The following is a 27866-nucleotide window of genomic DNA, read 5'->3' as shown; positions in this document are numbered from 1 at the left end:
TCAAGTTTACCTTCAAGCTTCTTTGCTGTCTGGGCTTCAGAATTTCTGAAGCAGACTATACAGAGATCTATGGTGCACATATACTGATGACAAAAATAGTGATGCTTAGACATTAGGAAATTAGGCACAAATGAGGGGGGCTTGTATTTGGTTTTATGCTTGTTTATAAAAAGCACATAGGTTCTCAAATGGTGTGAATAAATGATTTGGTAACTGGTCACCATACATTAGAGGATTTTTAATACTGAACCTTTGGTTTTCCAGTATCTTGCACCATACTGCTACAATGGTATTTTAGTATTTAAGCTTCTTTCATGTTTATATTGACTGCACTGTCAAGCTATGTGTTCATTTTATTATATATATAAATATAAAAGATATTTCAAAAATTTAATAAAATATGGAATGTATTTAAAACTGTAGAGCCAATCAGTATCATGATCTAATCTAACATGCACTCAGTTTTCCTCAGAAGCTAAAAATAGGATGGTTATCCTGTTCCTTAATCTCTGCCTGTCACAAGTTTGAAGACAATATTAAGAATTATTTTGCTGGTTGCTGTGCCCAGTAGGCAGCCAGGCCCCACCCAGCCCCTTGCTTACTGCCCCAGGTGTGGTGGGAAAGAGAATCAGAAGGGTAAAAGTGAGGAAACTCATGGGTTGAGGTAAAGACAGTTTAACAGATAAAGCAGAAACTGTGTGCTTGAGCAAAGCAAAATAAGGAACCGGTTCACTACTTCCCATCAGTAGGTAGATACTTAGCCGTTTCCAGGAAAATGGGTTTCATCATGCATAACTTATCTAGGAAGACAAACACTGTAACTCTGAACATCCTCTCATTCCCCCTCCTCCTTTAATTGCTGAGCACAACCTCCTATGGTGTGGGATATCCCTTTGGTCAGCTGAGGTCAGCTGTCATCGCTCAGCTCCTTATGCACTCAGTCACTTGTGGGGCAGTGTGGAAAGCAGAAAAAAACATGATGCTGCATAAGTACTGCTCAGCAACACCTAAAACATCACTGTGTTATCAACTATGGTTTGGTCACAAATCGAGAACAGAGCCCCATACTAGCTACTGTGAAGAAAATTAACTCTATCCTACCATTTAGAAAGAAAAAAATCCCAGAAAATGCTGAGCTTTTACACTTCACCTATTTTTTCTTGAAATAAAAAAAAAAAAATGCTGATCAAATGCTTCTTCACCCTACATTTGTAAAATACTGAAAGCATAGTGAAATGAAAAAAAAAAAAATTGTCATGGGGAAAAAGTATTTACATAAATGTGGGAAGTGAAGTGTGCTTTTTTTTTTGTATTTGATCCATTATTGTTAAGTTGTTATCACATGCAAAATTGCAGCATTATTAAAGGCTCAGTGGAAAATTGTGTAGGCTGTTTGGATTTTTGTTTGAAGAGGAGTTCTAGAAACAAAAACTGTTGTGCAGTTCAGGACATACTGTACTTTTTTTTTCCTTCCCTTTTTGGCAGACAGTAAAACGTGAGCGTAATTGGAATGTAAAAAAGATAAGAATGAAACACGATTTTCAGATACTGGTGTTATTGTCAAGGGCTTTATTCCATGTATCTATTTAATTTATTAATGTTCAGTCTTTATGTGTGAGAAACTCCCGAATTCCTGATTATTAAAACAGAAAATCATTTTATAGTTAACTTCAGAACATTGTAAGTTGGTAACATTTATAAAAAATACTGTCTGAAAATAGCTCTTTGTGTATATTCTTAGTGTCATTAGGTTTAGTTTTCTTTAAAAAATAATCATGATCTTTTCCATATGTTTTATGTTTATTACTGTTGGATTCGTTGGCTTTGCAAAGCTGTGGTGGGGGATTTATAATATATTTGCTGGTGCATATATCAACAAAATTGTTAAGTTGCGGTTGAGAATTCCTATCATCTGTGCTAAAGCTAGGAAGACCTTTCTCCTGCAATTTGTATTAAATTCTCAGGACACATGATCAGTTTTTCCACAGGAACAGAAAGGAAAGAACATTTTCATGTGTGTCCTGAAGGAACCAGACGTGAAAGTAAATGAGGTGCAATGAACATGCATCTCCAAAATGCCATTTCTACATTTGGTATTCAACAAATAATCAACACCTCCATACGGTTTAAAGAAATAAAATAGCATTTTACAGTTTAGTAACATGTCAGTCCAGCAGCAGCTATAATAAGTATTTTATTATAGATAATCTGCATCTGTTTTATATTTTATGAAAGATATACAGTTTATGAACACACTGTATATCACAATGCAAAGAGGAAAATAATGGTAGAGAAAAAAATAAATTATCATCCAATGTTTAGATTTTTTGAAGTTCTTGTATATTTTGTAATAATAATTAAGTATTTAAAAAAATATGCCTGATGATTAAATTCTTCATAATTCGTTCTCACTGCAGGTTCCTGGATCATCAGAGACCCACCAGCATAACTCCATATAGGAAGCTGAAGGTAAGATGAAACATCCCACAGCCTCAAGCTCCAGTGGGACCTGTATGTTTCATTGGTACTTTTTACATGACATGCAGTTGTCTAACTGACAGAATAGAGAAAACTACAAAATTACAATAGGCTAGTATGTGCTCAGTATACAGTGTTCTACTGACTTACCCATTATTAATAATTGATGCTGCTGTATCTAATTTACTGTTGTTGCAATAACAGCGTAGGTCAAAATTTAAAATGGGATAAATTCATGTAGCGCTAACATTAACAGATGCGAGTGTTTTGTTTGAGAAGGAAGATCCAAGTTGGTAAATTCTCTACCCTATTACCAAACTTGGGAGTTACACAAGAATAGAACATAATTGAATAAATAATGAAATTCTCAAAATGAACTATTAAATCTCTGTGAGACTTATCAGGTCTCCACAGGAAACTACTATTGCCTATGTCTGCCATATTGTGATTTTTTTTATGATGCCTCTCCTTAGGTTAATAATTTGCAAGTGTCATTTGCTATAACCCCAACTCAGCTGAAAGCATGAAAGGTACCAGAACTCTGTTGGTGCCCCCTCGGAATTGTTTGTATTTGGCAGCAGTCTGACTGTGAGCAAATCTGAATCTGTCTGATCAGTACTTCCTTAGTGACTGTACTGAATTGAACAAGTACCTGGATTTGGGTTTATTTTCCCTTTGGTTTTAGCTTAGTGATTTTTCTCACTGGTAACCAAAGTCAAGTAATTTAAAGCTCGTGAACCTCATAAAAAGGGTTCATTTAAGACCATATTCTGCATCTTGTGACACCAAATGGAAAGCGTGTTCTTCTGTATGACTACAAAAGATTTTAGAACAGCTATCAGATACACATTCTGCTCATTAATGTTTGTACAGTATCCTGCCTTAAAAGAACTACAGTTTCCTAGAGCAAGTAATTCAGAATTCGACTACACTCTTCAAGTTTAATAGGTTGAGCTCTTTGAGTTCCCCTACCTCCTCCTGATTGATGGTTTGTTTCTTCTTTTAATACAAAATTCAGTAAAATTTCCCACAGTGAAAAGGGTCTTTTAATTATAAAACACCAGCGTGTGGGAATGATTCAATTTACACATCAAAAAAGTTCAGTTACTTGACCATAATTTATTTTCTGTGCTGATCATTTACAGACCACAGATTCTTCTAACCCCCCTCCCCCCAGCCGTTCTCACTTGCTCTCTCTGTGTGTAAAAGAATAAATATCTCAATAACCTGGAAAAGTCTTTAGATATTGTATCAGTCATCAGAACTACAGTATTCATTATGAGACTTTTTTACCAGCTTTTATCCCTTTCTCATTTCCTAGCTGTGTTGTCATATTTAATTTAAATGTGTTCTGTAATTGCTGAGTAATACTTTTCCTTTTTTCTTGGCTCTAACAAAGGAACAGTGTAAGTAAGGAGGGGTAGGGTTTCTCACTCATGAAACTGGGAGAGTAAGAAATGTTGCCTTAAAAAGATATTTGCAGTTCTAATGTTGCATACAACACAACTGAGCACTATGTCCTTTTTCAGTAGCCCTCTCCAGCACTATAACTTGTCTCCTGCAGGGGATAATAAAGATCTATATTTAAATTATTGTCTTTATTTTAGTTTAAGGCTTACTTAATTAATACCAAAATTGAGTTCTGGGAGGAATGAAAAATTTCCATGTACTTCCTCTATGCAGTCTTAATCATCTTTGTTGGTTTATTTTCAGGACATAGCTTAGGACTTGCATTGGTAGGTATAGCAGCTTTTAATGACAAAGCTTTGTAGGTTCTGGATGTGATTTTCCTAGCAAAATCAAAGAAGTTAATCTTACTTTGCACTCATTATGTGCATAAGAGAAATAAGCAGTAGAAATGTCCAGATTACCATTTATACAGATAGATAGTTTTAAATACATTTACAGATATGTTCTTATATTTATTTTGGTTTTAATCAAATGTGGTTTGTTACTGAAAACTATTAGATTATATTATGTTCATTTTATAATACAAAAATACCTATATGGAATTGTAGATATTATATAATTTATTCTAGATTTTGCATATAATTTTGGTATTCAGCTATGTACTTGACAATATTTATATGTTGACAATTTGTTGCAACACATATACATAGGCAAAGTCTAGCTACTGAAATAAACTGTTGCTACTTCTTTTCTATTTTAGCCTGTTTTCCACTTCAAGAGAGATGTAGGAACATGTCAGACTTGGGGCAGAGGGGCAGTTTTTCAAATTCTTTTCAGCTATTTGAAATGTGCTTCTCTTTTACCTTCAACTAAGCATTTAAACTAAAATAGCCGACATGAATATGTGTCTGTAGTGTCCCTATGAGGGAAAAACTGAAAGCCTGTTTTTTTAATATCTGCACCTGCTGCTGTTTGGATATGCTTTTATGTAGAAACACATATGTATCCCTAACACAGAGCTGGTGCAGTGCTGTGTTTTTGAATTTCAGCCTGGGAGCAGCGCTGCTAAAGAGAAAAAAGACTGCTACTGCTGAACCCAGGACACCCTGAATAAGACTTACGAGCTGAAACTAGTGTGTGCTTGTAAAACTAATCAATGTAAAATGTTATCTTCCATTGCCCATTTGCCCATTACAGGCTAAAGGAAGCTAGTAATTCTATCAGTTTGATTTTACAAATTTAAATTTCCATTACTGCAGTTTCCACTAATTCACCTGAACCTTACTGTACTCAAATTCTTTTTAGTAAAGGGAACAATTCAGTGCACATGGGGACAGCAAAAACCAAGATCAATGAATACAGGCACAGATCTTTCGAGTTCTTATTATTCTTCATACAGTCATACATCTTAATACTAAGTACACTTGGCATTTATTTCCAAAAGCTAATATTTAAAATTCTTTATGATCTCTGAATGTACCTCTGGATCTTCCATCTGATTGGCATGTTGTGCTAAGTAAATGCTCACATACGTGATCTTACAGATATGCGTGTGGAAGGTGGATTGTACTTTCATTATCAAAAAAACAGCTTATTCTGGTCTGTGTTTTTTGTAATGCAATCAGTTAATTGAACTCCTCTGTTCTTCTACATCAGTATGCCCAAAGCCACGAATAGGCAGCATTTTCAAATGACTCCCAAGGTTGGTACACTATTCAAACAGTGTGTGTCCTGAAAGATGCAACCAAGCAGTCTGTACTCCTGCTGGTGGTGCAGGAGGAGTCCTGTAATGATGCATCTGGTTCTTCTTCGGCTTTTTTGGTACTTCCCATAATGACTTCCAGGCCCGTTTCATTTACCGAGTAAGCCCTGTCATGTTGTTGTCAGTAGGTCTGTGAACCTACAGTTGTCAAGTTTTTAACAGCTTAAATCCTCAGTAGATCTCAACTATATCTATTACAAAAGTAATAATAATAAAAATAATAATTAATAATCCTGGTGTCAAGAAGGTCTGTATTGAAAGCAATTTTAAAATACTTTTTAAATGTGTGTCCTTCCAGATTATTATCTTATGACTATTTACTAATGTAAACAAAATCTAAAATCAATACCCCTGTACAAAACTTATTAATTTTGATAGTAGATGAAAGTAATTTAAATTTTACTATTATATTTTTTTATGATCATTTATTTTCAACTTCTCTTTTCTGGCTTAAATGTTAGCCTTTTGATTCAATTTCCATTCGTGACAGTCAAATGGTGTTGTACACTGTGTAAAAGGTTGATATTTTAGTAGAGGTTTCTATATTTAATAGATATCTAGATGATACAGTTTTGTTGCAGAAATTATTATTGTCACAACCTTTTTTCTTTTGTTTTTTTCTTTTCTTTCCCTAACAATCCATGGAAGTGTTGGGTGTCAGTAAGACCGCAATGTTTTCACCCCAACACAAAGCACTTATGGCTTCCACTGTGTTGTATATATTTTTGGACATCCATGGAATTTTTCATTTAATAAGTAGGAATTACAGTGACTTAGTGTCTCCTGTTGTACCTTGACTCTGTTTATGCACTAAATGTGTCACAGCGTCTTGAGTCCTCATATTGTTGATACAAGAATTGGAGCTGAATTCCCAGCTAATAGTAGACCCATCTCCTTCGTACAACACGTTTTATTTTTTAGTTTTGTTGGGGTTAGGAGGGTTTTTTTACAGCTAGGCATCTCTGTGATTACTCTTTAAATGCTGTGATTCCTCCTCATTGCTATCTTTGCCAAGCTGCCTGTACGTATGAACTGTAGAGAGACAAGCTAGTGGAAATATTTTTTTTCAAGTTGTTCTCAGTAGAATGTAAAGGTATTGTACTCAGTCAGTTACAGAGACCTGCATTATTGGATAGATGTTCTTATATTTTCAGATATTTTGAGCCTCTTACACAAAACTGCACTGTTTGGCATGTAAGTTTTAAACCTGAGAAGTGATTTCTCAAAAAAAAACACAAAAAAAAAAACAAAAAAAAAAGGCAAAAAACATCAGTATCTGAGCTACCAGTAAGCATTGGCAAAGATGAATTTGAAAGCTTCTTTGCCCTGAAAGCTGATGTCCCCATCTGAAACGCTGAGCTGCAAGTTGTTAGTCTGGGAGTCACAGGCCTGAATTAGTTCCCCTTCTGTATAGACTACTTCTCACTCCTCCCATTCAAAATCCAAGGACAGTATTAGTGATGGTGCTAGTTCCTGTCTTTAGAAAATTGTTTCCTTGAAAGTGGAAAAATTTCTGTTTCTAGGTCCTTCTCAAAACCATGTAACTTGCTTCTGAGCAGTAACTGTAAAGACCAGCCGCAGAATGGCATAAGGAGGAAGGATCGTTATTTACCCTAGGGCTTTGTGTAAGTAGTTCTGGAAGGATGGATTAGGGCCAAGATTCTCCTCTCCTGGTAAAATTCCACAACTTTCTGCTATGCTTGTAAAAGGAAATTTCTCTGTCTCCAAGGTTCTTAATCATCAGGAATTTGGTGTACCCCCAGTACAGGCCCTATTGTACAGCCCCTGTTCCAAAACTCTCCTGGAGATCTATTAATTTATTAATTCGACCTCTCAAGCCAATGAAGATATTAAAGCTGTTAAATTTGAGTCAGTTTTCATCACAATCAACATGATACTTTTAATCTGAAGTGGCCAGAGCCATTTGGTCAGTAATGAGCTCAGGTTTGTCAGACTATTAAGCAGTTTCTGAACATATGCAACATACCCTGTTTAATAGCAGAATAAAGTGAAGAGATGCCTCCTTTGTGAAGCTCACATAGTATGAGATGGAAAGTGACTCCTGGAACACATTCCTGTTTTGCCACATGAGCAACATCCTGAACCTCTTGGGATTCCAGCAGAAAGGGGAAACTAGTCCTTACTCTTGAGCCTCAGCACAACCTGCTAGCATAGCCACAAGCAATAGACTGTAGAGCTTATATATAGATATATATAGCTATAGAGTTTGTGCTCTGTTTCATCAGGGCAGGGCTGACCCAATGCATACAGGTCATCAACTGACTCAGTATGAAGTGTTGAGGGAAATACATATGTTGTAGATGTGGCATAGATGTGATTCTGTGATTTTATATTTTTTTATTAATTTTTTTTTTCATGAAAAAATGAAAACTTGCCTTTTTCCATAAAAACCATGTCTGTCCTTATTGGTAGGATTCTCCTTTAGACCATTTGCAGAGAAAACAGAGAAAATTGTGGATTCCCTTTCAGAGTACTGAGCAATGAGAAGAACATTGTGCCTAGGTACAACTGTACACTGGTATAATCCAGGAGTTTCAGTACTGCCTGTTAGGACCCTTTAATCTTTGGCAAAATTTACTTTTATTTCTACAGATTGTTGATATTTACAGAGGCGTTGTTCAGTCCAGGATGAGAGACTAAGTATCCCAGGTGATAAATTCTAGAAGATATTGTCATTGCTGGTCAGTAAAAAAATTTATACTTTCTGTAGACTAGAATAGTAATCTTTTGCTTTCCATGTAGAAAACCAAGTTCTTTTTTCAGGAAAAATATTTGCAATGAAATAGAAGCTGGGTTTTCTCAGATATTATGAATACAGCTGAACTAATTGGAGTGTGGGTGTTTTGAGTAGTGCATTAGATTAAAAAAAGCAGGGACTTTAACAAGTTTTTCATTCTCTCTTGCTCATACTGTTTATCACTTGCATGCCAAAAAGAAGTAAACGAAAAAAAAGAAGGAAAAATAATGAACATTTTGGTGGTTTCTTAAACGAAATGTTAAATGATGTTGGCAGTCAGTTTCACCTTTGCAGCGTAGGAATAACATGTATAAAAGTAGTCCAGCTGATGCTTTGAGTTTCCAGAAGTATTGCAGCCCTGTTATTTTGAGATGCTCAATTATTTTTGAACCACTGAAATATTGTTTTAAAAAGCATTTTGTTATTTTCCTTCAATAGGCTAAAAACCCTTTCTTGTGGTTTGTTATGGTTCTTTGAACTACTTTTTAAGGCTAATTTGTGATAGATTTTGTACTGTGATTTTTATATTTAGTCTACTGAACCTCTCTAACCTGAATAGCCTGGGGGAGATAAGTCAGGAAGCATAGAAATCAAGAAAACCTGAAGATGGTACTTCAAGCTGAACCAGAAGCTAGTATAATTCAATTTGTCAGTGAAAATTTTTACTGAGAAAAAAAAGAACTTAGTTCTTTTTTTTCCCCCAGCATTCTACCCTTGTGTTTAAAAAATCTTGATTTCTGCATGTTTTGTGTAGAATAAGAAACAGCATTTGAGTTTTTTCTGGTTTGAAGTAGTTTAACGATCTCTGTAGGAAGAGGTGGAGTTTTCTGAAACTGAGATTTGACCTCCAGGTATACTCTGATGGGGTTTTGAAGAGGTTTGAGACATTTCCATCAATTAATACCAATTAAAAGGGACATTTACGTGTATGCTACACTTCTGAGTTGACTGCAAACTCATCTCAGGTTCAGTTGTCATCCATGTAGTGAGGGTCGACTTCAGACTGCCTGACCAGGAAGGCTAAGTAGATGAGGCCCTCTATGGACAAATAGGAGCAGCCTCATGTTCACAAGCCCTGGTCCAACATAAGAAAGACATGAAGCTGTTGGAGCAAGTCCAGAGGAGGGCTACAAAGATGATTAGCCCTCTCCTATGAAGACAGGCTGAGAGAGCTGGGGTTGTTCCACCTGGAGAAGAGAAGGTTCTGGGAGACCTTAGAGCAGCCTTCCAGTACCTAGAAGAAGCCTTCAAGAAAGCAGAAGAGTGACTGTAGTGCATGTAGGACATGTAGTGACAGGACAAGGGATAATAGCTTTAAACTAAAAGAGGGTAGATTTAGACTAAATATTAGGAAGAAGTTTTTACTGTGAGGGTGGTGATGTACAGGAGCAGGTTGCCCAGAGAAGCTGTGGATGCCCCATCCCTGGGAAGTGTTCAAGGCCAAGATGTATGGGTCTTTGAGCAACCTGGCCTAGTGAAAAGTGTCCCTGCCCATGGCAAAGGGGTTGGAACTGAATGATCTTTAAGGTCCCTTCCAACCCAAACTATTCTATGATTCTATGGCATTCTTTTCTCCAGCATTTGATAAATACTGAGAAGAAGCTGTGCACAGACAGCCTCAGTACTCTTGAGGCTACTACACAAATTATGTTGTTTATAAAACTCATTTTAACATTGTAGTAAGACAAGCAGAAAAGTGAATGGAAGATTTGTGGGTGTCAGTAAGATGGTTGTTGACCTAACTGTCTTTAATGGGGAAAAAACAAAACAAGGACAGACCAGTTGAATGATGCAAGTCAATGAGCAAGGTGAAATTCATTACAAAATGGGGAACTGGTTGGTTATACATTGACTTCCCAAGAACTGTAATCCACATGTAAGAAAATGGAGGTAAGATACAGGCCCCATGATAAAATTTTGATTCACTTAATAATAGCTGTATCAGAGACTGTAAAAGTGTTAAATACATGATTCGTTTATTCAGTTGTTATCAATCACATGGGTAATGCTGTTTTATATGAAAGTAGGGAACCTAAGAGGGTCCTACGGAGTTTTGGGGAAGTGTCCAAAAGTTGCACATGGGAAGCTGAATGTGAGTCCTGGGGTGTACCATACACAGTCCAATTCCAATTTGTTTTTTTCCATTGAAACTGTGATATGTACTATTTGACATCTGTTTTGTCAGCAGCAATGTTAACGATGCTGTTTTAAAAAATAAATAAAAATAACTTAAAAAGGGAAGGATTGTATTCCTTTAGTCTGCTCGTTACACAGCTGATAAAAGTAGTTGCATAATTAGTCACTGAGACCGAACCAGATGTAAGAGGCAATGCAAGCTACCTTCCACAAACATCAAGAAGATATGATAACTGTGCCTGAGTCCAGGGACTCCAGGTGTGATTTTGGAGACTTCACAAGTATTCCTATTACCGAGTACATATCCATGTGTAAAAAAAGGTCTAATCTCAGTTGTAAATGCTGAGAATTACATGTCATTTCCCTTCGAGCAATAAATGCTCTTTTGTCTATCTAGATTTTGTTATATGTTTTTCACAATAATTCCTAATGGTGCTGTGCTATGTCATTAAAATACCAAAATCTAATAAGTCAGCTGGCAATAAATGGAAAAAATAGAAATCCATAGCAAAGATTAGTGATATCTAAAAGTGGTTTATGGGTCCTAGTGGGATTCCTCCTTTTTTAACAACAAAGTGCAGGGTGAAAGAATATGCACAGCTTACTTTGTCTTTCTATTTCTTTTGATCTGAAAGAACAATCAGATAAGGCTGATTCCTGAAGATAGTTCAGAATGAACAGATTTCAGTTGCCCCCAGTGATAACCATCGTTGTCAACAGGAGGCATTCCAGGTACTGGCACTACAGCCTTAAATGTTCAGATACTGAACATTTTATCTTTTATTTTAAAAACTACTGCTGGGAACTCTCTTTATAGAATGCAATGGATGATGAGTATTTAGAAGAAGAATGAACCCTGAAGGAGAATAAAGCCCAAGCCTCAGAGATTGTCAGTGAACAGCAGAAGGACAGAATAATTTAAGGTTAAGGTGGGGAATATCATGCACACAGAAAACCTGAAGCTGTGGAAAATGGAAAGATAGAACTCAAGAGTTACAGGCTACAGAACCAAAATTAAAAGAATTTAGAGGCCCTGGACCTAATGGGCATTTGTCCAGATCAGTGAATCAATACATTCCCTGTCAGAGTTCAGTAAAGTGCTTTTTCACAAGGGAATGCTCAGAGCTGGAGTATGTTGATGTGTTGATAATCAAAGTTGAGTTGACTGTGCACAGAAATCACTGCACCGAAAGAGTTGCAATGATGGCAGGTGTATAATAAGACTTCTCAGTTACATGTCCTGAAAAAAAATTTTCCAAATGAAAATGTGATCTACCAGGTGCAAAAAAGTTGAACAAGTATCAGTTTGTCTTATTATGTTTTACTAAAGAGTTTATTAATAGATGTTTATGAAAGCAATTGAAGAAACTGCATAGAAAATGTGTGGGAAATACCTTAAAACTATAAGACGGGTTACATAGAATTTGATTTGTGACAATGAAACACATATTAAATATAGAGGCACTTATACTGCAAATTCAATGAGAGTGTCCTCTTTAAATAAGTATCATACAAATCTTAGCCAGCTGGGACCTTCAAAATTTTGACGAGATTTGTGTCTGTTTGGCAGATAAGTATGACCATTACTCTGGTGTCCTCTACTGCTAGCAAACAAGTTACCATTAGGTAACTGGACATTGAAACCATATTGTGGGCTTGTATAAAACTGGAGAGCTCCATCTTACATTTAAAGTATGTAAAGCAAAAACCTGATGCATAAGAAAAATATATTTTTCCCATATATTTTCCTAAAAATGCAAAAGCTCTCATTGTACTTTACGTAGCAAGTTTTTATCAATGACACTGATCTGAAAGCCCACCTTGCTGATCTTTTTTCATTGCTGAAATGCCTGCACATTGATTTAATTTTTATGTAAAGTTATACAGTGTTGACATATTCCGTAGACCTTCTATGACAGGGCAGTATGAAAACCTTTCTCTCCATGCGTATGGAAGAAATCATTGGGGTTAAATGACAGGGCTCCACCAGTGATTTGCCTGTCACAGAGAACTGTAAATTGCAGCCTGTCTCCAGGATAGTGTTTAGACACATTCTGAGATTAATGGTTTTGCATAGACGCTTTGGACTTCAAATGATTTTGAGATAAGCTCCATCAAGAAGATTCTTCCAGTCTGAACTCAACTGAAAGCACTTTGCATTTTAGCTATGTTTATATGAAACTTTGTTGGTACAGAACAGACAATACAAAAACGGAATTATATTTCTTATGTTCCAGACTACATAAAAATTTTCACCTCCAGTTTAACTCTTTGTGACAGATTTTTTTTTTTTTTTTTTTTGTGATAGTTCTTAACACTTTCAAATAACAGACGGCAATGAGATCTTATTTATGTGATTGAGCAGGCTGTATCTTTTCTCTTAAAGGAGCATAGCTTGGAAAGAAGGTCTGTATCCTAAATTTAGAGAAGAGGAAGCTGTGTAAGGTTTATGAATCACCTGGGAAAATATCTCTTTTTGAGAAGGTAGCGATCCATTCACTTTTCAGAACCTCAGCTGGTAACTGGTGTGTATTTTCCAGTGAATGAGCTATTGTGATTCACTTAAGGCAAAAAGTAATAGTAAGGTTTCTTTTTTGTTAAATGTGGTAAAGAGAAAATCTTTATCAGAAGAATGCAATGAATGTAGACATTCTTTTTTCATGTCCATAGTCACTTATTTAAAAAAAAAAAAAGGAAGGAAACACCTTTATCATCATTATCAATCAGGTTGCATCTCTTTTAGCATGTACTGAAAATTATATGGTTTCAGTAAAGTATTAGACAGTCAGATGCCACAGCAGTGTCAGAGTCATGCAAGAATCAGCGTAATGAGCTAAATATTTGTATTTTTCTTATCAATAACCTGTAGTTCATGTACTGCCTCTCCCTCTGGGCTAAAAGAGACAATCAGTTATTACTTGACCAGACCGTTCATTGCATCACTGTCCAGATCTACCTCACCAGAATCTGGCAGCTTGTGTCATCCTTGTATTACCTGGTGAAGGAATTTTCCTGTCAGATGACACTGGATACCTTCCCTGTTTACCTGAATTTTGGTGCGATTATATAACCTCAGGTTTCTGAATTGCATCCTGTGATTAAAGGAGAATTAAAAGGTCTTTTCAGGGGAAAAAAACGTGTAACTCTTCTTTTCCAAATGATATGCAGATTTGTTTAAACATTTATAGAAACCTCTTCATGATTTTTTAATTTCAGTGTTTAAGTTTTTACATATGGTATTCATGAATCTTGTTTATAATATTTGCAACTGAAACATTGATTAAGATATACAGAAGACTGAGCTGAAAATAGATTTGGATTTGAATAGCAGGTCAGAAGTTTATTAACTTACTATACCAAACACTAAGTAGGGGCTGGGAGTTTCAGGGATGTGCAGGGAGTTTCAGGACTCCCACCATAAAATCCCAGACCAAGTGCATAGTGTGTTCAGTCAGCTTGCCAGTGATTTGAACACTCCTTCTTTCTCCTCCATGGCATGTAAATAAGGTACAAATGGGGCACTGCAGCTAGCAAAGGTTCACATCTCTGATAGAAAGGGCCAGGGTCCACCAGGCGAATGAATGAAAATTCCCACTTCTGGGAGCAAACCAACTGGAATTTTGTTAATATTGAGCATAAGCCTCAGCCTCCTGGTGTCTGATAAGCAGCCGTACTCTTTAAAAGCCATAGAAACAAACAAACAAAAAAATTTTTTTCCATGGTATTGCTAGACAAAAAGACCCAAACCAAGCCAAGCTGAGACCAATTTGGGTTTAATTGGAAGTTCCCAGTTTCTGAGTGTGGCAGTTGCTTAGAGCCACAGCCAGTTATGGACAGAGCTGCCACAGCAGGGTTATAGTTCAGAGTGTGTGAAGCAACCAGAAGCAAGGGGTTTCTGAAGCCCTAGGGTGAAGTTTTAACGATTAATACAGAAAATGAGCTTATAAGCCTCTCTTCCCCTTTGACGGAGAGGTAAGGCTATCTTTCAGGAGGAGCCACTTGTGTCACTGTTTGTGATTCTGTCCTTTAGATTGGGTTGTTCACATAATGAGGCAGACTGCCATTGCCTTCACTTCCTGAAAACTGGATAGACAGGTGATTATTTAAGTAAATAAAAAAAATATATTAGTTTCTAAATACTTCAGTTATAATAGCTTAACATGTTTGTTTAAATGCAGCTATGGAATGTGTTTGACACCATCATTCTTTTTTAACAGCCAGAGCCAAGGTTTACAAAAGATATAAACCACAAATAAGTACATGTAAAAAATCCTATTCTGAATGTGATTAGTGCATGCCATTTGCAAATGTCAGCAGTTATTTTTAGTGGAGAGCATTTGTAAGATCTGGCAGAGAACTCTTGAAATGTCAGGAGGGTAAGAGGAAGCATAACAGAAGCCAAACACACACACAAATACGTTAGAGGATTGTAATAGTAAGTCCATCATTTTTTGAAAGACAAGCTGGAGCTGCCTTAAAACCAACCCGATAGATCATAGTTCCCTTTCAATGTCATAGATATTGTGCAGACAGGACAAAATTACTTGAATTTTTGAAAAAAGATTGGATTCTTTATAATCTAAAGAAGGAGCTTGTTCTCCCCCTCTCCTCTTGTTCACAGACAGGTTGGTATTGTTAAACAGTATATTGCACTCTCCTTTTAAGAATTGTGTGTTACATAATTTCATTCTGGTATATTTATCATAAAGATTTGCCCTAAGATATCTAATAAGGTGTATACTGTATCTCATATATATATAGATATATATATATACATATATAAAACATGCCCGTTCAAACTCCACTAGAAGCTGTAAAGGGAAGGGCAGTTCTTTGACAGCATTGTTCACAAGCGCAGGGATAGTGCTGTTCAGTGCTGTTATCAGTTTGCTTGATACAGGAATAGCTGTAGAGTAGCCAGGTATACTCAGATAACTGTCTTCACAGTGAAAGATAGGTCAGATTTGTTTGCAAGCAGTATTTCAAGCACATCCCTTATCTCATGCGTGGTTCTAATTTTCTTTATTGTTTTTACTAACTCTAATTATGTATTCCTGCTTGCATATAACCAGGAAAGCTGCTGAGTCATTATTGGTGCAAAACTTAGTGCTTCTTAGGATTAAATAATTCAGGTTTTCACTTGTGCAGGAATAGCGCTTTCCTCTGTAACAAACAATTTACTCATGGACTTCATGTCATCCAAGCCGAAATATGACATTTTCCTTTACAGGTTATGTCGGGGTTTTTTTGCTTGCTGGCTGTTTTTTTCCCAAAGCCTCATACCTAGTTCCCATTGTAAGGTAAATCCTGTGTCTTCCACACTGATCAGTGCTGGTGTCTTTGCATCAAAACTCTGTCTTCAGAAATCAGTCCAAATCCCTGCAATTATTAAGGTCTTCTTGGGCAGACTCCAGACTTCAAGGTCTCCAGGAAAAGAAAGCCTCCCATCCCTTTTTTGTTATCTTCTTCTCATTGATTCCTGGAAAATTGCAGGAGGTATATCTCTAGGGAGCTAACTTCTTTTGAATAATTTCACAGATGTTACATACTCTGTTGCTTTCTTGGTTTACAGGAAAGGTAATTTTCATCCTTTAAAAGTAGGCAAGGTTATGGAAAATTACACTCAGAGCTGGAGATAAAATGGACCACCCGGCTAAACAGATGACTTACTAATGGTCCAAAACACCACTCTGAGTCCTTTTCCATTGCAGTGCATGTTCTGCGAATGAAAATACAGGATTTATTGATAGGCCAATTTATTTCTGCCTACAAGAGAAATGACAGGACTAACCATAATGAAAAATGGAAAAGGAGAATAAGCAGTAGCTTAATTGCATTAATGCAATAAACAATTTTAAATGTGATTTCTATTTCAAAGCAATTTTAAATGTGATTTTCCAGAGTTCCCTTAAAAATATATAGCAAATGAAAATTCTGCTCTCTGCCTAATCCTAGAAGATTTAATAAATAAAATAAATTAATAAGGTCAATAAGAAAGTTGAAAGAGCACAGTCAAACTTTAACACATCCAAAATTTCATCTAATGTAAAAAAAAAAAAAAAGTTATGTTTTTACATATGCTCTGAGCCCCTGAGAGTCCTGTCAAAATGAAAGTTGCAACACAAATAAAAAATCCCAGCTGGGCAGCCAGCTTACATTAGCGCAATCCCTTCTTGCATCTGCAGGTACATCTCCTTTATTTACTTACTTCTTTCTTGTGCTAAATACTTTAATACCTAAATACAACATTCTGAAGCATTTACAGAGTCAAATTTTTCTTTGCACTGTTACAGTAATACAGAAGGCATATATTTAGAAGACTTGTATGTTTCCAAAGAAAAGTCTACCATTACAAAAATGTACATGCAAATTAAGTAAATGTTGTGAATTTTTTTTACAAGTCTAATGTAAAACAGTGTTTTTCTTCTTTGTATAATTATTCTGTGTGATTTCAGCTACTTAACATCAAAATCTTTGGATGTATACTGGCTTCAGTTTAGGGCTATATCATGCAATGCTATAGAAAAAGGAAAAAAGAATACAAGGCCATTTCTTTTTGTTACATTTTATTCAAAAAGAATATTATGAGTTTTATTATTGAAGAAGCTAAGAATGAAAGAAGATAGATGTCAGAAGGCAGCTTCTTTTGCATTGGCGTGAAAGAAAAATGGCTCACATAAAAACAAATAAGCCCAGAACTATAAAAATACTGAATATAATTTTATGCGCGTGTGTGTGTGTGGAGGGCAGGATTTTTTTTTTTTTTTTTTTTTAAGTGGGAAATGGAACACTGTAGGAGAATGATTCAGAAATTGCCAAAGTCAAAGTACTGTTTCAAGAAAAATTATTAAGAGGTAAAACTAGGGCAGGGCAAAATTAAAAATGAAATAGCAACCTGAGTTTAGCATCTAAATCCATATTCAAACCCTTTAGAGCAGAGCTGATATTTGAAAAGTGCTTAACACTCAAGTTTTCCTACTGAGATCAGTTTTTTTAGAACACTAGCATCCTATGAACCTGATCATGTACACAGACATTTAACTGGAGGCTTCTATTTTTGTGATTCTTGATTAATATCTACATAAATAAGGAAATATAAAAAATAAGGCAATATAAAATATAGAGGAATGATTTGTTGCAGGGAAGAGCTATGTTCTTCATCTGAATCCATGGGGAACCCAGAGCAAAAGACTTAGGAAATGTGAAGTTGGCAGTACCAAGCACATCTAGTTACTTGGAAGAACGAGCAGCAAACTGTCACTTTTCAAAATGTGCTGTCTTGGAAAATAATCAGGGATGAATTAAGAAGGCCAAAAGTGATGAAATGTGGGGGAAAACCTGATATATCTGAAGCTAGGCGTGCTGGAGCTAAGGAAGTGTAGAGAGAAGGAGCCAAAACAGAGAGAAAAAAAATGCCATAGTGGGGAAAAAAAAAACAAACCCACAACAGTATTCAGAGTTCATGTGAAGGCAGAATTTGTTCTCCAAAAGAAGTTAGTCTAGCACACTATTATTTGCCTACACATTTTGAGCAGTGTGTAGGCCATAATGGCAAAATACAGATATTTGCAAGATACATGTCTGTGATGTGAATATAGAGTATTATAAGGAACTGAGAGACTAGGGCTATTAATCTCCTCTTTTTCTACCCATATGTCATTCCTGATCTCTACTTGACCAAATAAGTTAAGAATGTATCTTAGAATATCTTGAATCGAGGGGAAAAAAAAAAAAAAAAAGGAAAAAGAAAAAATAGAAAAGCCTTCAGAGAATTTTTATACATAAATTTGCAGAATTCTTAGTGTGCCATTTTGCAGTTTAGCAGATTGGCTTTCAAGGCACTTGGCCCACACTAATCTTTGAACTTAACAGAAAAAGAACACTGCTGTTGCATTTGTATCTCAGCACAGTGGATTGCTGACAAGCTGGATATTTTGTTTTTTCTCAGGGAGTTCAGACACTACTAATAACTTGGCAACAAAACAATTAAATATGAATATAGTGATATTTAGCTTGTCAAACAAAAGGCACGCAGCATCATTTTAATTCACTAAAGAATCAAAATTGTAAAACTATCTAAGCATGTCCTTGTCCAGCCCACCTGCCTGCTGTAGCTACTCATTGCAATCTTTAGTATACCTGTACTGTTGTTGATTTTGTGGAACTAGAAAAATGTTCTTCAAGGAAAATGTAATAGACAGTAGTCTGGTTCCTTCCGAGATGTCAAATACCTACTTTATTATAGCAAGAAAGTGACAGTCAATTTAAATCAGAATTTATTGATAACATTAAGAGCTGGAAGGGCTTTGGCTAATCACTGTAATGTCCCCAACAAATGGTAAATGAAAGCATGAGGAAATTGAGTTAACATAAGTTAAAAGTTCACATACCTACCGAATTATATTAAAAAATCTAAAACCTAATTAAATTAAACCTACTAATTTCAGTCTGTTCTATTATATTAGTGAATGCATATGATGGTATTTTCTTAGATGCGTAGTAGTTGCCAGATTTACCACGAGTCAGATAAAAAGCCAGTGAACGAGATCAAAGGATGAATTACTAATGTGCAGTATTTTGAATGGCTATACTGAATGATGAGAAGAGTTTTGCATTGGTGCTTGTTTATATCCTTCATATTTGTAACTCAAAAAAATCAATATTGTCCCAACTGGAATAAACGGATAAAATGTATCCTTTTCTCCTACTTTACAGAATTTTTGGCAGGGGGAAGAGGCTACAGAGGGTAATGTAACATCCAATATGTATGTATCCATAGACAAGTATTTCCGGTATGCTGACATCCCTTAAAATTGCAAAAGGGGTACTGCTTGTTTATGTACCATTACGCTACTTCACGAAGATCCTTTTACGTGATAGATTTTACAGTAAGATTTAACACTTAAGATCATGTTTTCTGAGTTTCTATGTTATCTTACTGGAATAATCTTTCAATTATTTTTCCATGAATTTAAATTAAAGGGATAAAAATACTTTAGTAGTATTGGCAAATTTCCTGAAAATACAGTGGTTGAAGAAACTTTGTGTGGTTTCAGCTTAATGCATAGTAATTTGTATTTGAAAACAATAGGCAGATCTTAGAGTATCTGTTAGAAATCTGACTCAGATAACGGCATGTACATGCAGTAGCATTCTCACTTCTAGAAGCATGTGGAGCTATTTCAAGAGAAGAACTTCTTTTGAGAAGAAAAATTTGCAGATATTTTTGCAATTTGGAGAGTTTGGGGGGGTTGTGCATTTGCTGGCTTTGCTTCCTTGAAATGAAGAAAATCATGTAGGATACTCCCTAATCCTCTTGCTAACCACAGAGGACAGAACCACCATCTGAATAACTTTCCTTGGGAAAAGTCAAGAGTATAAAGGAGTCATCTCTGTCACCAAACACAAAAATGTGTAAGGAAAGTTATTGATGATGGCATGAAAAAAGTTTTCCCTGGGAGTAGAGGTGGGAAGTAATGGCGTGACTAATAAAATATCAAGATGGCGTTCCAACAACATCCAAATTGCATGTATCACACAGGAATTTTCATCTTTTATTGCAACTTGAGAATGCATTCTTCTCCCCAAACATTACTTGGAAAAACAGTTGCTTTTCAGAGAGAAATGTGGTGTCATGCATTTGTGTCTAACTGCTTACTAAAACAGAAAAACAAATGTACAAATGAAATTGGTTTCCCACCCTGTCCTGGGTTCAGCAGTAGCAGTCATTTTTCTCCTTCTTGGTAGCTGGTGTAGTGCTGTGTTTTGACTTTCAGCTCGGGAACAGAGCTGATAGCGATGTTTTGGTTTGGCCAAGGACTTTGTGAGCCTCATGCTCTGCCAGGGGGGAGGGGAAGCCAGGAGGAAGCAGAGACAGGACACCTGACCCAAACTGACCAAAGAGGTATTCCATACCACAGCACGTCATGCCCAGGAGGTAACTGGGAGTTAGCTGGAAGGGCTGGGAGACTGCAGGGTTGGAGGAGGTATCGGTCGGAGCTTGGTCGGGCTTGGGGGGCGAGTTATCGGTCAGCTGGTGCTGAGGTGTTGTATTCTCTTCCCTTGTTATTTCCTTTATCATTATTATCATTTCTGGTAGCAGTAGTGATTTGTGTTATACCTTAGTTACTAAACTGTTCTTATCTCAACCCGTGGGAGTTGCATTCTTTTCAATTCTCCTCTCCATCCCTCCGAGAGCAGGGGGAGGGCAAGAAAGGGGGGGGATGTGAGCGAACGAATTACCTGACTGGGTTTAAACCATGACACACCCTCAGAAAAACAATTATTTAATGAAATCAGAGGACCTGTCCAGTTCTATTTAATGCTTCTAAGTGCTTGTCTGCTAAAAAGAAAAGACATCATTGGTGATTTATTGTTGACATCAAGATCAGAGTCAAAAATGGTTTCATTTTGGCTTCTGTAACAGGAGAACATCTAAAATTCATAGCAATTATTCTTAAGTTTCCTCCCTGATCATTAGTTTAACATTAATACTTACAGACAAAGAAACAAAAAGTATTACTCTTTCTTCCCCCAAAATATTTGATACTTTTAGTATTTCTCCATTCAAGTTTCTTGGTTTTAAACTCTATCAAAGGTAATATATGTATTTTAATTTTTTTTTCCTTTGTCACAAAGAACTGCTAGTTTTGATGCTGATATTCACACACAGAGCCACCAAATGGACAAATAAAAAATAAACACCTTACGCTATAAATAGTATACTTCAGTATTAGTGGGTCACTTGAAGCCAGCTTTAGGGAAGCCTATGAAAATGAATATAGGTTTACTTCTTGCAAATGCAGAAACACCTTAATTTAAAATTGAGACACTTGTGTGTATTTTCCCCATTTAGACAGAGAAAATCCCACCAAATTCTCCATCAAAGTACATGGAAGGTAAAAGTCTCTGGGAGCACAGACCAGTTTAGAAAGCCCATTACAGTCTTAAGAAGATGTCCAAACTTAGAGAAACTTTCAAATTGCTAGTGTACTATTAAAGCATGAAGAATTATTCGACAGAATAATCATTTTGGAGGGATTTTTTCTTTCACTCTGGATGCATTGTTTTTAATGAATGAAAAGAAGGCAAGAATTATACTTTATGGCTCTGAAGTGCTTTGTGAAATTCCAGCTTGTGTAGCAGGTAATCAAATTCCCTTCACTTTAGCAGTAAGCTGCTCGCCCTTGGTGATGAATGCCATGTATCTTACAGTCCTGATCCACCTCTCTGCTTAGTTCAGCACTGATGAAAATTCCAGTGAAATCAATGCAGTTATACTGATGTAAAGCTGGGCTAATGCAATGAAGGAACAAGCTCTAAAACTGCAAATACCTGATGTGGCTGTCAAGTAAAACAGTCACCACTTTCAAAAACATTTTGCAGAAGATATTTGTTGTATATTTTTCCTTCAGATTGTCCAAGTATAGGTCAAAGATCCTTTCACTTCACCCTTGCTGGCATATGTGCTTTAAATCTTTGTGCTTTCACCGGAATTATGCAGTTGCTTTTGCTTGTGTGAATCACACATAATACAGAAAAAAATATTTTCTAATATATAGATGATATTAAAGCAATAGGGCATAGTATGTCAGGTTTCTTACAAGTAAATTCTAATAATGGCTTACATAAAAATGAGAGCATCTGTTTCTCTTAGCTTTGAATTTAAGAAGTATTGCAGTATCTATAAGTACCTCCAATTGCTGCACAGGCATTCATCATGCTGAAATGATTTCCCATGCCTAAACAGTCTTGAACAATATGAAATTTTAAAGATACTGCTGTAAACCCATTCTTTAATTTTAGTAAAATAATGAAAAGCATATATTACCTTAGTTTACAAAACATTGAAATACTAATTCATATGATATGTTTAGTTCCTACACATATGTTGTGCTGTTGTATGTGGTGTTAAAAGCTGCTCCTCCTGTTGAATTTTCAGGTTTTCCTTTTTTATCTATTTTCCTATAGGTATTCTTAAAATGCATGGACTTGTTAAAATTTTACCAAAGTTTCTAGACATTATCATCACCTTAGACTTTCTGATATAAGAATATAGAATATTGAGCATATTCAACATGAGTTAAGTAACAGTATTTGTTGTCAACAAGCAACAGTGAAAAAAGTAGCAATTTAAATATGTAACATGTTCAAATAAAAGATGGAATTAAAATAGGCAAATTACACAATAAATTAGAGATAAGCCCAAGTTATTAGTAGGTAAATAGAAAAATTTAACATAGCCAGAACAAACTAAATATTGATGAAAATTCTTTTAAATTACTATATTCTAACAGAGGAAAATTATTCATGAGAAGTTATAGCAAACTATGTATTCTGTTTATTAATTTTCTAACTGCCCTTTAGGCACCTTTTTCTTATCCAAAATTAAACATTCAATCTTGTCTTAATTTTCTCAGCAGCAGAACTTTTAGGAAAAGACTGTCCAGGACCACTGTTAAAATATTGAGAAGTGCAGTGAGTTTGATACGGCAATTTCATCTTTACATATTCGGTTACTTTTCTCTTTTAATGGAATGCAATGTCAGGATGCTTTTGGTGGGTAGTATCATCCAGATATCATGTTATTTCCACAATCACCATTCAGTGTATCTCAGCAAATGGCTTCTCTATCTCTCTCTCTTTAAAATTAATATAGTTTCATATTCCCCTCCACCTTTTATTTTCTCCAGCACTTTTGTCATCCCTTGAGTGCTCTTCTCCTCCAGAATTGCCTATATGCAGCTACTGAGGTTGAGAGGTAGCTTTTGGAGTTTATTATCTATTAGTGTACAGTTAGTCAGGTGTATGAGATCCCCAAGTACCTTTTTTTTCTTTTTTTTCTTTTTTTTTTAATTTATAGGCATTGGTGGAGAAGTATTTTTGGTTTGGAGTGGTGGTGTTTTTTCCAAAAGGTACATCTCACATTTGTACACATAATTTATGTGGATACACGCTGGGAATTATATGATGAACCACCATTCCTGCTATGGGACTTACTGTGAGAACATTCAAGGGGTTTGGCTAGTAAATTCAATTACCTAGCTACAGTGACAGGAATGCAGAGCATTGCATATGCAAAGATCCCTGTGATTTATAAAAGTAAGAAATCAGTCTGAGATGCTTATCCACACATATTTTCCTGATGGGTGTATATAGATGTATATACTTATAGTGCTTTTAATGGGATTTCTTGTGGGATTTGGGGTTGATTCTGCAGCATTTATGTGACTAAACTTATAGTAAACAAGCCAGAAGCTTTTTAAATATAGGACTGTATCACTGTTACCTGAACATATTATCTTTTTGTTTTAAACATATGAGTTGTTTTTAAAATAAGCTTATTTTTTGTGTAGTAAACATCCAACCTTATTTTGTCACTTTCAGACCATGAAGTCTGAAGAGATGTTACTAAAACTAAGGTCTTCATTAACATATAAGTTAATGATTCAGAATAATAACGCATTACAGAGTGTATTTAATTCTCAAAATTAATATCTGTGCCTGTTAGGCACTGGAGCTCTTTGTCCTGTAAGTTCTTAGCATGTACTGCACCAGTATGATATAGCTGAAGATGATATTAATATTAATGAAGAATGGAAGCTGAGATGTAGCGACTCTCATTCTTTCCCCAGCCCCCTACAAGCTAAATCCATTAGTATAGATAGATCAGCATTAATAAACAAGGAGAACAAAACAGCTCTCAGTGCAGGGACAGTTTTGCATGACCTTTGGTACCATAAGCTTGTACTTGGTCATTGTGATGCTACGAGTTGACCTATGCAGCAATGTTAAATCTGATGTAACCATAGAGAAATATTATCAGTGCTCCATGTGCAAGTTCAGTGTTTCAGCTGCTGAGCTTTAGGGAAAAGAAGTGTTGAGCTTTTCTGTTTGTGCATCATTATACTGATTACCAAAGGGTTTCATCCAGGGATCTCAAGTGTAAATCTGTAGAAAATTAGTTGTCAGGATCATAAGGGAAAAGGTGCAGTTTATTGCTCTGTATTAAAAATGAGTACTTTTAATATGCTGTGCTATTCATAAAGGCAATACTGACTCAGTATCCAACTTGTTTCTGGACATCCACCAGAAGAATTATTTTTAATTGTTAAGGCTCAACGTAGTCCCAACAGATTTCAGTGTCTAAAGAATTGCTCACTTCCTGATCAAATTTGTACTTCTAGACGTAGAAAAATTGCTTGGAGATTAAAAGGACTAAAACCACTATACTCTTGATGCCTTACAGGTCTGCTGAGAACACTGTTTTCATGAGTTTTGAGAGCTGGAAAACTCACAGAACATTTTTTTTCCAGTCTATGCTTGCAGAAAAAAAAAAAAAAAAAAAAGGCATATGAAGTACTATTTGCTTAATTCAGTTCTAAGACTACACAAATGAAGCTTCCAACATCTACCAGTTTATGAAGACTCTGTCTGGACACTGCATGGCCAGAAAGATGAGATGTGAATAATTATGAGCGTCCCAGAAAAGTATGTTTGTGTGGTTTAGCGTGCATACAGCAGTAGAAATGACCGTACTTACATTATACCAAAGCTTCAAATCACAGTCGGTACTTGTAACTCATAAGATAATAAACTATTGTAAAAGAAGGTTGTAAAAGAGGTGGTCCTGTTTTTTTAAGTGATGTTTAAGTAATCTTTGTAAAAAGCTGCAGGCAGAATATAGTGAACATAAGACCAGGGCTAAGTGTGGTATCCCAAACCAAGATTTAGAGTGCTAGCCTGACGTCTTTCCCAAACTGTTTCATGTATCTAACTACTCTAGCATTTCTAGTCATGCTCTTCTGAATATACGTTTTTTGCGTACAGCCATCAACAGCATTGGATTTGTGCAGCCTGAGGGTGGTACCTTTGTCTTTATTCAGCATAGGAACTTAAACAGTATCAGTTTATGGTTAAGCAGTCTTTGAAAACTCTGCAATCCAGAAGATTCCCAGTTTCTCCATGAACTGCATTTCCAGTTTAATCCCATAGCCTGAGATATTCATTTATTTATTTACTTCACAACAGCTGAATTCATCTTTGTTTTTTTCATCTGCCACAACCCCTCCCTGTTCCAAGCATTAGTATTCTTAGTTGATGTGGGGAAATATGGACATAGTCCTACTTGAAATTGCAGTGAAAACTTAAACTATGACCTTCCAGGACAGGGGAGGAAATCCTGCTGTATTTGTAACAATGAATCTGTCACTAGGCAATATAGCTAGGCTCTGAAGAAATTTCCTTGTGTGTATTTTTCTTCTTATGCATTATTAATGCTGCTTTTTAGATCCAATCTATCTTCCCCTCTTCTTTTTTTTTTTTTTTTGTGCCAGTATTTCTGTTTGCTTTACTATATGAACTCTAGCTGGCTGCTTTGGCTGGCTGGTGGAGACTGCTGTTTGGAAACTCATCATCTCACCAGGAGAGTTGACTGTTCGTGGAGCACTGTCTCAGCTGTAGGAAGAAGGGCAGTGGCCTTCCCTGGGTTGAGTCAGCAAGAGCTCTGGTAAATGTTTTTCAACCAAACTATGTAATTTTTTTATATCTTTTAGTGCTAAAAGGAATGTAAATTGCAAAAGACAACTTCAGACCTAAAAGAAAGAAGTAAAATGTTATTAACATTGCTAATGTGAGATTCAGATAAATTCGTATATTCTGTATTCCTTTTCATTTCATTCCAATCTGACAAAAAAACTTTGGCATGCTCTAGATGCAAATATACAGCTCAAACCACAAAAAAAAAAAAAAAACTCACTTTCTTAATCTTAAGGTGTTTAAAATTAAAACCTTGCTAACTTCAGAAGTACTACATCAAAAGAACTTCTCAACATTTCTCCCTGGACTGTTTCATCTATCTACAATCATCTGCTCACTTTTATGACAACAGAAAAATAATCAGCGCATCAGTTGATCATATCTACATAGTATTTTGTGTGTCATATGGTGGGAACATGAGTCCAAAGATCCATTCCGGATATCTCAAAAAAGACCATCATTCACAAAATGCCTTGTAGTGTATACTTACTTCAAACATTGTCATGTTCTGAGTGACATTATTAGATGTTACCTTAGTAAGTTTCAGGCCTGAAACATTTAAAGTAAATACTGACAAAGAGAGAAAAGGAGAAAAACTAGAAATAGCCAAGGAAGGAGTATACATGAGTTCTGATCTCATATCGTTTGATTGGTATTTCCTTTGGTATACAAAAGCTACTAGAGCACCTACTTAGTCATATATTTAAAAGTTCTTGTGCTAATGATATGCAGCAGATAAAATTTTAAAATGCAATTATAAACAAGAGACTGGAGATTAGTATCACATGTGTAAAATCAGTTTGAATAGAGCCCTTGGCTCTTTTAGTTGGAACACTCACAACTCCTCTGGAAGAAAGTAATTGCTGATCTCTCTTTCTTCAGATAATCCATATTACTAACACCTCCATACTACTCTGAAAAAACTCTTCCTCTTGAAGGCAGTTCCTTGTCATTCTGGACATCATAAGCATTATTTTACAATTAACAATGTAACTATCTAGAAGTAGCTAGTAGCTACTGTAGCTGACTAGTTTGTAATCTTCATTAAGAGGAAAACATCAAAAATGTTATTAGGTGTTATAACTTTTTTTTGTCGTATCCTAATGAGAAATCCTAATTCCTTATTCTACAAAACATACATGCTTTTCTGCTCCTAAAATTATTTCTGTTAAAAATTACAGCAATTTAGTGTCTTTCAAGCAGAAAAAGTAAGTCATCTTTTGAGCAATAGCACAGCATAGGTTACTTGAATTAGGATGTTTCAATAATAGTACAGCTGTCCCACCAAGATGAGGTATGTCACCTTGGAAACGTATTTAGTTCCTTCAGCCGTATATCATTCATGATTCATTCCTGAACCCAATTTCAACTGTTTTTTTAACACAGTCCACTGTGGCACAAGAGCAGCTGTTTCTCCACTCATATAAGTGAAATCTGTATTTCTCCTCATGTCTCAATTTGTTTTTCTGTCATGCCTAAATTGTACCACTGTAGCCACATTTGAAAAGAAGATGTACTTTGAGAATTATTCTCTTTTTTAAGGCCATACTTTCAATAGCATTTTCTGAAGTATCTGTCGAAGTCTGATAGGGGGAACCTTTAGAAACTTCCACTATTTTGTTATGGTGCATACTTACCTAAAAATTGCTTCAGTCTTTTCAATACTACAAGCAAAAGACATTGCAGAGGAATCAGAAAAAAAAACAAAACTTTAGCTGTAACTTTTGTGTCTTTTTTAAAAATATGTGAATGATATACAAGATATACTTTAAAATACCATAGTTT

At 35.7% G+C, this 27866-nt stretch overlaps 1 protein-coding gene across 1 annotated transcript in view; it reads left to right on the top strand.

The window, feature by feature from the left end:
- Positions 1–27866, top strand: part of TENM3 (teneurin transmembrane protein 3) — an 830895-nt gene that overhangs the window by 365442 nt on the left and 437587 nt on the right. Inside the window, exon 3 of the mRNA XM_057420267.1 lies at positions 2418–2469. The gene's annotated coding sequence lies outside the window, so the exon portion shown is untranslated. The remainder of the gene's footprint in view (positions 1–2417; positions 2470–27866) is intronic.

The sequence above is a fragment of the Pezoporus wallicus genome, unplaced genomic scaffold, assembly GCF_028554395.1.
Source record: "Pezoporus wallicus isolate ANWC-B61680 ecotype Strahan unplaced genomic scaffold, APGP_CSIRO_Pwel_v1 contig_5552, whole genome shotgun sequence".
In the NCBI taxonomy this organism is placed as follows: Eukaryota; Metazoa; Chordata; class Aves; order Psittaciformes; family Psittacidae; genus Pezoporus; species Pezoporus wallicus.
The sequence above is the reverse complement of the archived record's forward strand: the minus strand, read 5'-3'. Positions and strand labels throughout refer to the sequence as shown.